The sequence below is a fragment of the Hevea brasiliensis genome, chromosome 6 (assembly GCF_030052815.1).
Source record: "Hevea brasiliensis isolate MT/VB/25A 57/8 chromosome 6, ASM3005281v1, whole genome shotgun sequence".
NCBI classification, from domain to species: Eukaryota; Viridiplantae; Streptophyta; class Magnoliopsida; order Malpighiales; family Euphorbiaceae; genus Hevea; species Hevea brasiliensis.
In genome coordinates, this window is record NC_079498.1 from 1,642,953 (window position 1) to 1,658,279 (window position 15,327).

The 15,327-nt window shown below is 36.2% G+C and overlaps 1 non-coding gene across 1 annotated transcript; it reads left to right on the forward strand.

The window, feature by feature from the left end:
- Window positions 1-5,049: 5,049 nt before the first annotated feature.
- On the forward strand, window positions 5,050-5,156 carry LOC131181212 (small nucleolar RNA R71). Its single transcript, XR_009149840.1, has one exon. It is a non-coding gene; the product is annotated as a small nucleolar RNA R71 (small nucleolar RNA).
- Window positions 5,157-15,327: the final 10,171 nt, after the last annotated feature.

Below are 15,327 nucleotides of genomic sequence, written 5' to 3' on the forward strand. Positions count from 1 at the left end.
AAATTGGTATACCAATTAGGGACCACAGATAGCAGTACTGCTTATAGAGCAAATCATGAACTGACAATATATGTCTGATATGATTGTTCTACAGGCTATATGCCTACTTACTGGCCATTGTGCCTACTTTATTTCTGGCTTTACAAGCTGGCGGTAGTCCGTGCCCGATGGCGGCCTCGTGCACAGGATGTATCTGAGGTAGACATATGGCTGTCTAACCCGTATACTCCCGTGTATCCAGCTTTTATAATTTGTTATAGGTTTCTTGGGCATTGATAATAATTAATTAATACTGAATATACAATAAGTAAACAGGAAAGACCCCAATAATTTTAATTGATTCCAAAGTGTAAAAAAATGTAAAAGACCCAGAATTTATGATTTGTAAATATTATTTCAATTGTTTAATTATTATTATTATAAATTATGCACCACTAAGCGTTATGCTTAGCGCGTTGGTTTTCCATCGCGTGAGTCTTCAAGATCGTGGCCGCCACAGTAGTATTCGGACAGAGTTCCGACCAGATCTGCCACCGATCAGAGTCACCTCATCAGTCTTTTGTATTTTGGTAGGGCCCATGTGTAGACTAGTATTTTGGTTCATTATGTCTAGTCATGATGTAATTACTAGTTTATGATGTATTTCATTTTGGACTTGTAATTAAACTTTGAGATTGAAATGAAAACTTGTAATTTATTATCTATGAATTTCTATATGAATGCAATAGATAATACTTCATTTTGAGATCTCATAAATAATTGTAAATGATATGATACATGAGAATATGATATGGAAATGTGTGAAATGAATATGGACATGTTAACAGGTGATTAGTGGAACCCGCCAAATGCTAATAAAATAAGGGAGGCTCTGTTTGGGTCTCCACAGAAATAAGATATAAAAAAAAGAAAAAAAAATTTCTACACATAGAATACATGTTTTAAATGACATCAAAAGTTTACAATAGATATGATAAAACAAGATAGGGTGCTCCGGCACCAAATGTGGCACTTCTTGCTCGGCTATACGGTAGACGGGTAAGGGGCGTCACATTTAGTGGTATCAGAGCTGGACTCCCTCTAGTACGGTGTGTGCTGCGAGGACGCACCAGGCGGAAGCTGGTGGGCTTGTCATGACCCAGGGATGGGGTTGGGACATGCTTGTTCAACCAGCTACGCACTGGGGTAAAAACTTCGTGTCCCACATCGGAAACGGGAAGAAAAGATTTGGGCCATATATGTGGGAGTCTTCCTCACCTGGTCAGCGCGCTTTTGGGAATGAAACCTCCCAAGGGACAAATCCGTGAGGCCCATGGGCCAAAGCGGACAATACTAACTGGAGAAGGATCAGGCTGTTACAGCCCGGCCCACTAGTGATATTGTCCGCTCTGGGCTGAAGCCCTCACGGTTTTAAAATGCGTCAATAGGGGTTAGGAACCTCCATCTTATAAACCCAGCATCTCTCCCATGTTTTGTCGATGTGGGATTTGCCTAGGGTGTTACAATCCACCCCCCTTATGGGACTCAGCGTCCTCGCTGAGGTTTGCCCCACCATCGTTCAAGGTTGCACGCGGAGCGGCTCTGATACCACAAATGTAATGGCCCGGCCCACTAGTGATATTGTCCGCTCTGAGCTGAAGCCCTCACGGTTTTAAAATGCATCATTAGGGGTTAGGAACCTCCATCTTATAAACCCAGCATCTCTCCCGTGTTTTGCTGATGTGGGATTTGCCTAGGGTGTTAAAAGTGAAAACTATTACCCTTGAGTTGACCAAATAAGAACGGAATTTATTGAGTGTAAATACTACCGCAAGGAACTCCTTTTCAGTTGTAGCATAATTAACTTGAGCTTCATCAAGGGTTCGGCTTGCATAGTAAATGGCATAAGGTTTTCTATCTTTTCGCTGGCCAAGGACAGCTCCAACAGCAAACTCGCTTGCATCACACATGATTTCAAATGGCAAAGTCCAATCCGGGGGTTGTATGATAGGAGCTGTTGTTAATGCCGTTTTTAACCTGCAAAAGGCAACCATACAATCTTGATTAAAATCAAATTTAACATCATGATTCAAAAGATTTGTTAAGGGTTTAGCAAGTTTAGAAAAATCCTGAATAAATCACCGGTAAAATCCGGCATGTCCAAGAAAACTCCGCACTCCTTTAACAATGGTTGGAGGGGGCATTTTTTCAATAATTTCTATTTTGGCTCTATCTATTTCTATTCCCCTATTTGAGATCAAATGCCCTAAAACGATCCCCTCTTAGACCATAAAGTGGCATTTCTCCCAATTTAACACCAGATCATCAGCACACCTCTGCAAGATTTTAGACCAATTAGTCAAGCATGAATCAAAATTAGTGCCATATACTGAAAAGTCATCCATGAAGACCTCCATAATTTCTTCAATAAAATCAGAAAAAATGGCCATCATGCACCTTTGAAAGGTGCCAGGCGCATTACACAATCCGAATGGCATCCTTCGATATGCAAAGGTGCCATAGGGATAGGTAAAGGTAGTTTTTTCTTGGTCATCAGGATGGATTGGAATTTGAAAGAAACCAGAATATCCATCCAAGTAACAAAAGAATGAATGCTTGGATAATCTTTCTAACATTTGATCCATAAAAGGAAGGGGAAAATGGTCTTTTCTTGTAGCATTGTTCAACTTCTTATAGTCTATGCACATTCTCCAACCTGTAACAGTTCTAGTGGATATCAATTCATTATTCTCATTTTTAACAACTGTCACCCCACCTTATTTTGGTACAACATGCACAGGACTAACCCACTCACTGTCAGAAATGGGGTAAATAATTCCAGCAGCTAGTAATTTTAGGATTTCCTTTTTCACAACACCTTTCATTGTAGGATTCAATCTTCTTTGGTGTTCAATGGAAGGTTTACTATTTGGCTCTAGGAAAATCCTATGCATACAGACTGTTGGACTAATTCCCTTTATATCATCAATAGCATAACCCAAAACTCTTCGATATTCTCTCAAAACTCTCAACAATTTTTCATTCTCAATATCAGTCAAAGATGCATTAATTATAACAGGATATGTTCCATTTGGTCCAAGAAAAGCATACCTGAGGTTGGAAGGAAGAGGTTTAAGATCTACCTTTAGGGCATCCTCTACCTTTAATGATGATGGTTTAATCTCCAAATTTTGCACTTCTTCAAGTTGAAAAATTGTGGCTTCAGGATGTGGTGGAGAGCTCTCCAAGTTTTGTGCAAAAGCAGCTATGTTGTGATTGACATCATCAATGCTCCCACCATGGACTAAGCAATTTTCAAGAGGGTCTTGTGGATATCTTTTTCTGAAATGCTCTTGAACAATCTCATCAATAATGTCTAGCCGCAAACAAGACTCAACTTCTTCATGTTTCCTTTTCATGGCTGGATTGATGTTGAATATCATTTGATCATCTCCCACTCTAAGTGCTAATTTCTCACCCTTTACATCAATTAATGCACCAGCTATTGCCAAAAAGGGTCTTCCCAATAAGATAGGAACTTTTGTGTCTTCTTCCATATCTAAAATGACAAAGTCGACCAGAATGTAGAATTCCCAACCTTGATAGGCACATTTTCTAGAATGCCTTCTGGATACTTAATTGAACGGTCAGCCAATGAAAGATACATGTTTGTGGGCTTCAACTCTCCCATATTCAGCTTCTCATATATTGAAAGTGGTATTAGGCTGACACTAGCTCCAAGGTCACATAAGGCATTTGCCACACAATTATCACCTATATGACAAGGAATGGAAAACACACCCGGATCTTTGAGTTTGGGAGGTAACTTTTTCTGAATTATAGCACTGCATTGCTCTCCCAACTTCATGGTGTCATAATCTTCTAGCCTTCTCTTGTTGGTAAGAATCTCCTTCAAAAACTTGGCATAACTTGGCATTTGGGATAGTGCCTCAGTGAATGGCACATTGATATACAACTTCTTTAGCACTTCAAGGAATTTGCCAAATTATTTGTCTAGCTTATGCTTGATGAATCTTTGAGGGTAGGGAAGGGTGGGCTTGTAAGGCTCAGGTGGGATGTATGGTTTCTCTCCCTCATCTTGCTCACTTTTGCTTTCTTCTTCTTTTTCATTTTTCTTGCTCTCAATTGAATTTTCTTCTTTTGTGCTCTCTTTTTCTTCTCTCTTATTTTCACTCTCTTGACCAACTTTCTTACCACTTCTCAAGGTCACAACCTTACATTGTTCATGAGGGTTTTGTGGTTGGCTAGGTAGTTTAGGATTTGCTTCCCGATGAGCTTGCTTATTGAGCCAATTGAGTCTCCAACATACGATTGTGGACTTGTAATTGATCCATGGTTTGTCTCATGTGTTGGATTTCTTCCTCCAATTTGCTATTCATCTTGCTTTGTTCAGCAAAAAATTTCTCCATCATGCTTTCCAAGGTTGGCTTCGGTTCATGAGGTGGAAGGGATTGTTGTGCTCTTGCTTGATATCAAGGTTGTGGTTGCCTTGTGGGATAAAATTGAGGCTGAAATTGAGGCCTATTCTGCTGCATATACTGCTGGTTATGAGCATAATTTGAGCTTTGACCTTGTTGAGCAAAAGTTGCTTGTGGTTTCCATGTTGAGTTGTTCACATTAGAGTAAGCATTTCCCATAGGTTTCTGTTGATAACCTCCTGCATAAGCAGCTTGTTCTTGCAAATAATCATCACCATAAGAAGAGTAATCAACTTCACAACTTTGGGTTCCATCTGTGTAGGCAACTTGTTACATAGTTGTAGGAGTTGAGGTTGTTGCCTTTGTGTAAAAATCACTAAGAAGCTGAGTCAATTGGTCAAATCTTGCATTCATGTAGCTAACTGAGTCAAGTTCATAAATCCCAGCCTTCTTTGGCTCAAGTGCTATAGGATTTCCCCATAAATGGGTATTATGAGCAATCTTCTCTAATAAATCATAGCATTCTTCACTTGTCATTCTCATGAAATCTCCTCCTGCTTGTGAATCAATTGTGTTTCTTATGGCTGGAGTAACTCTGGTGTAGAAATTTTGAACAATCATCCATTTCGGTATTTCATGATGAGGACATTGCCTTTCAAGCTCCTTAAATCTCATCCAAGATTCATACAAAGTTTCATCATCCCTTGGCTTAAAAGCTACCATCAAATTCCTCAAATGAGTAGTCTTCCCAGGTGGGAAAAATTGAGATAGAAAAGCTTGAGATAGCTGCTCCCAATTAGCTATAGTAGCTTGTGGAAGTGAGTCATACCACTCTAATGCTGAATCCCGAAGAGAGAATGGAAATAAGGTGAGCCGAATCACTTCATCTGAAACTCCAGGCTGCCTTTGTGTGCCACATATCATCAAAAATTTCTTCAAATGAGAATGAGGATTTTCAAGTGGACTACCTCCAAATTGTGAATTCTGAACCATTTGAATGAGACCAGTCTTTAACTCAAATTGATTAGCTCCAATGATAGGTCTATTATCTCTCACATCTGCACATCTAGGAAAAGCATAATCCAACATGGATCTTCTTTGAGGATCATTTTGATTAACAACTTCATTCTGCCTATTTTGCTCATTTCCTCCATTATCTCCACCAATAACTCTATTTTGATTCTCCATATTTTCAATTGTCTCCTCTTGTTCAAATCTTTGTTGTTCTTCTTTTTCTGCTTCCTTTATTCTCTTGTATTCCTTTTTGTTGGCTCGGCAGAATTTTTCAATTTCAGGGTTGAACAACAATTCAGTATCACTTGTGCTTTTCGATCGTCTCATAAACAAGAAAAGTACCTGAAAAACACAAGGAACAGTAGTGAAAATAAAAGAAAATAAAAATTCTAATAAGCTTAAAACAATTAAAATCCAACTTAAAAACAAACAATTCCCCGACAACGGCGCCAAAAACTTGATAGTGTGTCCGCAAGTGCACGGGTCACAGTAGTATAGTTTTAAAAAAAATAATATCGTTCCCACAGGGAATTGTGCTTAAATTGGAAATAAAAGGATAAGCTAATTAGAATGGTAAAATTTAAAGATATTAAAAATGAGATTTTAAAATTAAAATTGGTATTTGAGGAATTTAAACTAAGTCCAACAATTAACTAAATTAATTAAACTAGATTACTAAAATTTAAATTGAAATTGCTATTTAAGAAAATTGGGAGGAATTAAATCTAAATTCAATAACAATTAAAGTGATTCTAGAGATAGAGTTTTTCATATTGTTTGCATGTGGTTTATCCCTAATTTAGCCAAACACATGAGAATTGCAATTTTGAGGGAAATCAATTCTTAATCCTTTGAAACCTTTTTCAAGCATTTCAAAGTTGGTATTCATTAAATCAAACCCTGTTTTCACGGTATTTCAAACCTAACAAAAACCCAATTAAAGCTCTAATTGATTTCGAAAAGTCCCCTTAATCCTCTTAGCTTATGTCTAACACCAAGAAAACTAAGTTTATTGCAAGATTATCTATCCCAAATATTCTCTTTTCAGTCCATCTATTAAGGATTAAAGCTTAACTTAATGAGGGCCCATTCATCAAGTAAGGCAACAAGCTCACAAGCAATAAATCAAAATGTAACAAACCTCATTTAAATGACTAAATCAGTTTAAAACCACAATACAAAGCATATTTACAAACCCATCTCTAGAATCTCAAATAACTACTCACAAATCATAATTTCAAGACAAACCCAAGTGTAGAAATGAAGAAATAATGAAAATTTAAGTTAAGGAATAGAAAAACCCAGAAGAATGCTGATGAATCTGCTGCTGGAGAGTGCAGAAAATGGCCTCTGCTGCTACTGCAAAATGGACAGACGAGCCCCTCTTCCTCTCCTTCTTTCTTGCCAAAAATCTCTCTCTCTTTCTCCTTATGGAAAGAAATAGATAAAGGAGGTTTTATATGGGTCAGAGATCTACCCTAGAATGGGTAAAAAGGTGGAAGATTCCAGAGAAAGTGAGATATAAAATCAGAGTAACAAAAATGCCACGTCAGCCATTTCCAGTAAAAATGACATAAGCTGAATTGGTTGTGTCGCGGGTTGTGTCGCAGGTTGTGAAACCTGCTGCCTGAGAAAAACTGCATATCTGATGATCGACACAACCTGCGACATAAGCTAAATCGGTTGTGCTGCAGGTTGTGCAGCTCTCGGCCTTTTTTAACTCAACTTCAAAATTTTTGCAATTCAACTCTAATTTCCTCCAAATGGCTGCTCTGATCAAAATACACCAAATTTCTCCAAATTTAACCTACAAAACAAATAAATTCCAAAAGTTAAACTAAGAAGTGTAAAATTGTCAAATTGACTAAATATATGCTAATATCTATAGTAATAGCTATGAACAAGGGTAAATTATGTGCAAAAAATCATACCTAAATGATGATATAAAATGCATGCATCAAAGATGTGCCACATTCGGTGCCGGAGCAATATGTTGAATTGCTAATTTTGATATTTGAATTGCTAAAAATTAATAACAATATGTTGATTAAAAGCTTTAATTATATAAATTAAAATTAAAATATAATTTTTTATTTTAATATATATAAATATAATACAAGAGAAGTATATATGTGTGCATTTACATGTTTAATTTTTAAAAATCACTTTTTTATTTAACTATATATAATTTATACAACTTAACATACCTTATATAATTTATTCATATGTATAAATATATATATATATATATATATATATATATATATAATTGAATTAATTAATAAAATTCTTTTAATGTGGTAAAAGGTAATTTTTTAGTGACAAATTAAAAAAAAAACCTTAAAACTTCTTATATAAATAAAGTACATAATTTCCTATTAATTGTACTGGGACAATCTGTTGATTGAGGCTTAATTTGAAGCATCATGCTAATAAATTTTTTCTGCTTCTATATAAAAAAAATCTACTCATCATATAGTATGATAATCTGTTTATCAGTCAATGTGTGACGCCCTTACCCGCTCATGGCAGATGAGCAAGAAGTGTCACATCTTGCACGGAGCACCCTATCTTGTTTTATCATATCTATTGTAAACTTTTGATGTCATTTAAAACATGTATTCAATGTGTAGAATTTTTTTTTTGTCTTATTTCTGTGGAGAATCGGTGTAACACCCCTAAGTTCGGTAGTGCGTTCTGCTGTTCCGGTGACCAGTGCTGTCCGGACAGCTAGGATGCCTAGAACTACGCTTCGTTATGAGTGAGGAGATATAAAATAATGAAATACAAGAAAAGAAAATACAAGAAAAACAAAGGAAAAATAATAGCAAAGAAATGTAACCAAGTTAAGCGAGTCGAGAACCCTAGCGATGGGTGACCGCACCGGGAAGTCACGGCGTGGACCGTTGACTAGCCCTAGACTGCGGGGAACCCTGGAAAATATTTTTAGAACTCAAATAAATATTTATTGAAGTATAAATATCATTAGAAATATCAAAGAAAAATTAATTAATTAGTGCAAAGAAAAGTGAGAAATCGAAAAACGGACAAAACCCGGTGTTACCAAAAAATCGGGAATGCAACCCGAACAGGGGCATTATGGTCATTTGACATCCCGAATTGTCTTTTGACCTAAATGTCCATTAAAAATAAATAACATTACACTTAGAAAATAAAATGAAAAATTAGTTTAGTGGTTCCTAATACAAATAGCTAAAATCATGGGTTAATGTGGAATAAATGAACAATTAGCTTATTATATGATTATTTGGAGTTAGTGGACCATTAATTGATTAATTAAACACTAAATGGGGCTGATGTAAGTCCACTAACCAGCTGAACTTCATCTTCCTCAAGGTTCTCTCAACATTGCCGACTTGAAGGTGAGAGGAAACCTCCATTGGCGTGTGCATGCAAGCTCATCTAATCCTTCCATTTCAACTCCAATCCCTTAAGTAGCTTCATGAAAAATTGTCTACACATCACAAGGAAGAGTTTGATACCAATTTTAAGAAGTTTAATCAAGGTTTGGCAAGTTTCAACCATAAGGTAAGTTAGTATTTTTGAAGATAGCTTTGTTAAGTTTTGTGTGCATGTTATGGGTGTTGGATTTGTGAAGAAAATTTTTGAGTTTGAAGAGTTATTGTTGTGTTCATTTTTGGGCAGCCATGTAATCATGTATTGATGAAGTAATTGTACATATAATTGATGAGAATTATGTTGGTTGTGATGATTTAATAACCTAGTGAATTACTTCATATTTATATGGTGATTTTTGGCACTTGGAATGGGATTTAATGAATTGTAGGACACTTTGGTGTTGAAGGACAATTTCGGCAGCCTTGAAACTCTTGGATAAGTGTATGTGTTCATGAAGATATGGGCAGAATTGTGGCATTAAGGATTGAAGGATATAAGTATGAAATTATTCTGTAAAGTGTATGTAAAAACTAGTGATGTTTATGTGTATGTGTAATGGTATTTGAACTTTGGGAATTAGAGTTATATTTGGTATGTTGAGGATAATTGTAATCTGCCCAAAGTGATGTTAATGTAAAGTAATATATATAGTTTTGGTAATGTACCAAAACAGATTTGGTAGGGAAGTAAACATATTGCAAGGTAAATGTGTGTAATTGATGTGTGTTAAGCAAAGTAACCAAGGGCAGTGTACATTTTAGCCAATAAGTTTAAATGTGTAACCTCAATTGGTATGAGACCAATTGGAGGTGGAACTAGGCACAAAATGTGCCAACTTTCATTGAGAAAACATACCAAAATTCAGCTTGCAAGGTGACCTAAGAAAATGACCAATTCGGATTAGGTGCAATTAGGACCTGAAAAATGACCAATTGGGCAGCAGTTAGTGTTTAGGCCATAACTCACTCAAAACAGGTCCAATTGACCTGAAATTTTAACCACGAATAGATAAGACCCATACCTACAAGTCTTATGAAGACACCAAAGCCCAGAAATGACCATAAGCAAGTCAAACAGCTTGCACAAGTTCGGATCCAAAAACTGGCCGAACCAAAGTTGACCAAAATTGACCTAAAATGACCTAATTTGATGCCATTTGACCAGCAATAGTAAAATGACCATAACTTGGTCTACATAACTCAGAATGACCTAAAATTTTGCCTCGCGTTCCATAAGACATAGATCTACAAGTTTGTAGTTTTGACCGAAACCCGAAAACCGAGGGAACTAGGTCGTCCGGCTAGGTCAAACTAGTATCCCGGAATCCAGCAAGTTGCATTAAAATGCACTAAACAAGGAAATGAGTTTGGTAAAACGTACCAACCCTAAAACACTATCGAATGTGACATATTAGTGACACTAAAACCTAAATTACCTAGAACACATCGAGGGTCGATATATCAGGTGATTAAGCAAATAATAGATTTCGGTGAACTACTTATCAAGCATTATCGATAGAGACAATTTAATTTAGTACTGAAACACTTTAAATTGTGTTTCTCAGTTAGTAAAGACTCAGGGAAAGGGAAGGAAACACTGAGTCCAGACCAGGAGACAGTCATCAGAGGTTTGTGCACAACTAGTTTTCAACTGATTTTACTCTGAATAAGATTTCATATGATTAATTATATTTTATTGTTTTAAATTGTGTTTGTGCACAACTAGGTTTTAACTGATTTTGTTTTGAATATTTCATATGATTAAATGACATATTTTCTTATGTATTATGTTTAACAAGCATTAGATTTAATTCAATGATTATTGAAAATTGTTATAGTATGTATGAATTTAGCTTTGTGAAATGGTATTTCGATAAGTATTAAGCATTGTTATGGATTAAATAAATTATGTTCTGGAAAATTGTGATAGAACATGTTTTGAATTGTGATGGTAATTTTCATGGAAAATGCAAATTTATGATTTAAATTGTGATGAGCATAAAAATTATTGGATATTGGAATTGAATTTGAATCGAATTATATTGTGATTTATGCTCACTAAAAGGATTGTGATATTGTTTTATATCTCACTATAGATGCTTGACTAGGTTATTACCCGTCTCTCTCATTTGTTGAGAAGACAATGGAGTTAGTTGTGTTTTGATTACCATGGTACGTGCACAGGCTTAGATTTTCCTCTGATTTGAGGTTAGATCTAAGTTTATTTTATCGTTATGGCCCTTGCGGAAGATTCATTATTGTGATGGTATGCGTGCACGATGATTCGACCTCCCGACCATAGGGAGTTAGAATCGATTCGACCTCCCGACCATAGGGAGTTAGAATCACCAGAAGATGGCCCTTCGGATTAGTCTTGCATAGTTAGTGAGATAAAGAATGGCTTTTGAGATAAAGAATGATTTGTGAGATACTGAGATGGTTTTGAGCTACTGACATGGTTTTTGAGATACAACATGGTTTTGAGATAAAGATTGATTTTTGAGATACATAATGATTTTTGAGATACAGAATGGCTTTTGAATGGTAAAGAATTTTGATTTCAATTATGGTTTATGTATAATTGATTTCGTTAGAATTATTTAAATGGATAGTCATGATTTGATAAATTGAATTTTGTGATCAAAGTCATTTATACAAATGATTTACATTATTGGCAATGAATATTTTGAGTTGTGGAATTTGATGAGTATTCAGATTTCCAAATTATTTACTGTAAATCTTGTCAATGTATATTGTACTATGTTTTAAATTATAGTTGTGCACCACTGAGTTCACCACTCAGCGATAGCTTTGTATGCTGTCGCAGGTAAGAAGAGCATAGAGCAGTGATTAAGTTTCTTTGAAGACATATTCAGATCAGCTCCAGGTATATCATAGGTATACCCATGTACATAGGTTTTGATGTATGCATGTAATAATATGTATGTAAATTATTTGAGCAGTTGTAAATTAAAATTATACATTGAAGTTGTAAAGTAAATTATGAGTTATTTTGACTTGTAAAATTTGTATTATATTTCTTTTATCTCATCCTTTGAAAATACTGAAAAATTGTTGTGGATTGAGTTGAGAAAAATATTGTGTTGAATTTTGTTGGAGTTGATATTTGGAAAAATATTGAAGTGCTTTTTTTTACAGGTTTTCTGAAGAACTGTTTTATCCAAAATACAGAGGGCACTCTGCCAAAATTTTTACAGAAATTCCAAATAATTCAAATGTGTCAATTCTATCACTTCAGTTCAAAAAGGTTTTAACACCTGTAAATAGTGCTCACCACTGTAAAAGAAGTAAGAAAAGTTTTGAAAATCCCTTGTAGTGTATTTAATGGGTTATCAGTAGACGGAGTTGGTAATTCATTAGGTATACTACGGGATCATGTTATGCCTTACAGAGGGGTAGGGTGTGGCATGTTTTAGTGGTGTCAGAGCAATGGTTTTAAAGTGAATTTTGAACTGTGAATTTGAAATCTTTTTGTCGGTAACTACAACTGCTCAAATGTTTGATACATATAGTACATTTACATCATAAATATGAACTAATGGAGAGGAATCTCCTTATGTTGGTTGTACAGGAATAGAAAATTCTGTGAAAAGAATGGAAGAGAAGAATGAGACAATAGAACAGTCTGTGATGGCAGAAGTACAAGTTGAGGCCCCAACTCCACAAAGTGTCGAAGGCCCGACTGTACCAGCTTTACCAGTACAAATTACTGCACAAATGGCCCAGCAAATGGCCACTTTCTTTCAACAAATGGCTGATAATCTGTCAGCCCAAGCCCAAGTACAGACCCAACCCCCACAAGGGCAGTGTGAAATAGAAAAGAGGGAGAAACCTATGGGTCAGAGCTCGAACAGTAATTTGAGAAAGAGAAAAGAATTTGAGGAACCCCGAACTCAGGGATACGATAGAGGTGGATCATTAAGACAGAGACCACCAAGGTCCAGTCGTCGAACAACTAGAAGTTCCTACCCTTCCCGCCAATGTGAAACTTGTAGAAGATATCATGGAGGTATTTGTCGTAAGGCCTCTGGAGCCTGTTACAATTGTGGAAAACTTGGACACTTTGCTAAAGATTGTGCTAAACCACCTCGATCTGCTCTCCGGAGTTCACAGACCGTCAGTCAGAGTCAAGATAGAAATATAGTTGGTACTCCTCACCATTATAACACAGTGAATCAACCCGAATATAGTAGCGCACCAGTCGGAGAGTCCACTATGCGCCAAGTAAAAGGAGCAGAAACTTCAGATGTAGCTGCTAGTAAGTTTTTAATTTTTGAAAGAAACAATTAGTTATTATTTGATCCCAGCACTACTTAGTTGTGTGTTTGTGTCAGAACTATATGTTCTGTTGTTATTCCTTTACATGGGAATGAATTTTGATGTATTAGTGACTAGTCCTTTAGGGTAATAACTATAATAACAAGTATGATTGACATTAATTTGGAAGAATTGTTAACTAAAAGCATTTTCTAACATGCCATAAATTATAAAGCTAATTGGCAAGCCTACTTAATGTAAGGCAAGAGGACCTAAAAGTAAGTTACAGTAATAGAATTGCTCTAGATGAGGGCAAAGATGTTACTGTTAGAAATTATTAATGGATATTGTAATCGGAATCGATTTAGGATATTAGTGGATTCGAGAAAGATAAGATGTTAGAAAACCTAGTCCATGAGGCTATAACGTAGTGACTATGTAATGTTCTCGATATTTGTATTGTAAGCTGCAGATTACAGTACCGACACGGGATTATTGTGTAGAGCTATGTACTTCCTCGTGATACAGTAAATTAAGAATATTTGTAAGTAATCTATAAATTGATACAATTGCACCCGAATAGAGTACTATTACTGGAAATAAATGTGAAAATTTTAGTCAAAAATGTAAAACTTCAGAACTAGCCTATCAAACGACTACATTTGTAAGGTAGCTAGAGTCAGTGACTCAGTTATATTAATGTGAATTACCTATACCACAGTAATTGCTATAAGCTTAAAGATATCAGTACGACTTATCATCCTTAAACGGATGGACAGTCGAAACAAGTAATTCAGGTAAATTCGGAAACTCATTGAGTTCCTATAAATAATGAAATGAAATGATAATAATAACCTGTAAAATGTGATAAGCCCTCAAGAATATATTGAGAACTTGTGTCATTGAATCCGAGAGGAGATGGGACAGATACATCCCACTAACAGAATTTATATACATTAATAAGTGTCAAGCTAGCATACAAGTGGCACCCTATGAAACATTGTAAGGGAACAGATAACTATGGATTTTGTGATGAGATTTCTGAGGACACAGAATAGTCATGATGCAGTATAGGTTATAGTTGATAGACTAACCAAGTCTAATCACTTTTTGCCAGTCCGGATGGACTATAGCCTGGAAAGATTGGCCAGATTCTACATAAATGAAATTGTAAAACTGCATGGAGTGCCAGTATCAATTGTATCTGACAGAGATCTTAGGTTCACTTCTAGATTCTGGGGTAGTCTTCAGAGAGCCCTAAGAACTAGATTGAACTTCAGCACAGTATTCCACCCACAGACAGATGGCCAGTCTGAAAGGGTTATTCAGACATTGGAGGATATGCTACGGGCTTATGTGATTGAATTTGAACGTAGTTGGGATACACACTTGCCTTTGATTGAGTTTGCTTATAACAACAGCTACCAATCAAGCATTGGAATGCCTCCATATGAAGCATTGTATGGCAGGAAGTGCAGAACTCCCTTATGTTGGGATGAAATAGGTGAAAGGAAGATGATTGGGCTAGAAATTGTTCAGCAGATAGAGGAAAAGATCAGATTAATTAGAGATAGACTCAAGGCTGCATCAAACCGTCAGAAGTCCTATGTTGATTTGAAAAGAAGAGATATTGAATATGCAGTGGGTGATAAGGTATTCCTCAAAGTTTCTCCTTGGAAGAGGATTATGAGATTTGGCAGAAAGGGGAAACTGAGTCCTCGTTTCATCGGACCATATGAGGTTCTAGAAAGAGTGGGTCCTTTGGCATATCAGTTGGCATTACCTCCAGAGTTAGCAAGGATACACAATGTCTTCCATGTGTCCATGTTAAGGAGGTACAGATCAGACCCATCTCATGTACTATTACTTGAAGAGATTGAAGTAAATCCAGACCTCTCATATGAGGAAGAACCCATAAAAATTCTGGCTTATGAGGTGAAGCAGCTGAGGAATAAACAGATACACCTGGTTAAAGTCTTTGTGGAACCATCATTCGGGCCAGAAGCTACTTGGGAACGTGAAGAGGATATGAGGAGACAGCACCCACAATGTTCGAGAGACTAATACTGTAAAATTTGAGACGAAATTTATTTAAGGGGGAGAATTGTAACACCCTAAGTTCGGTGAAATGCGTTATTGCTCGGTGACCAGTGCTATCCGGACAGCTAGGATGCCTAGAACTACGCTTCGTTATGAGT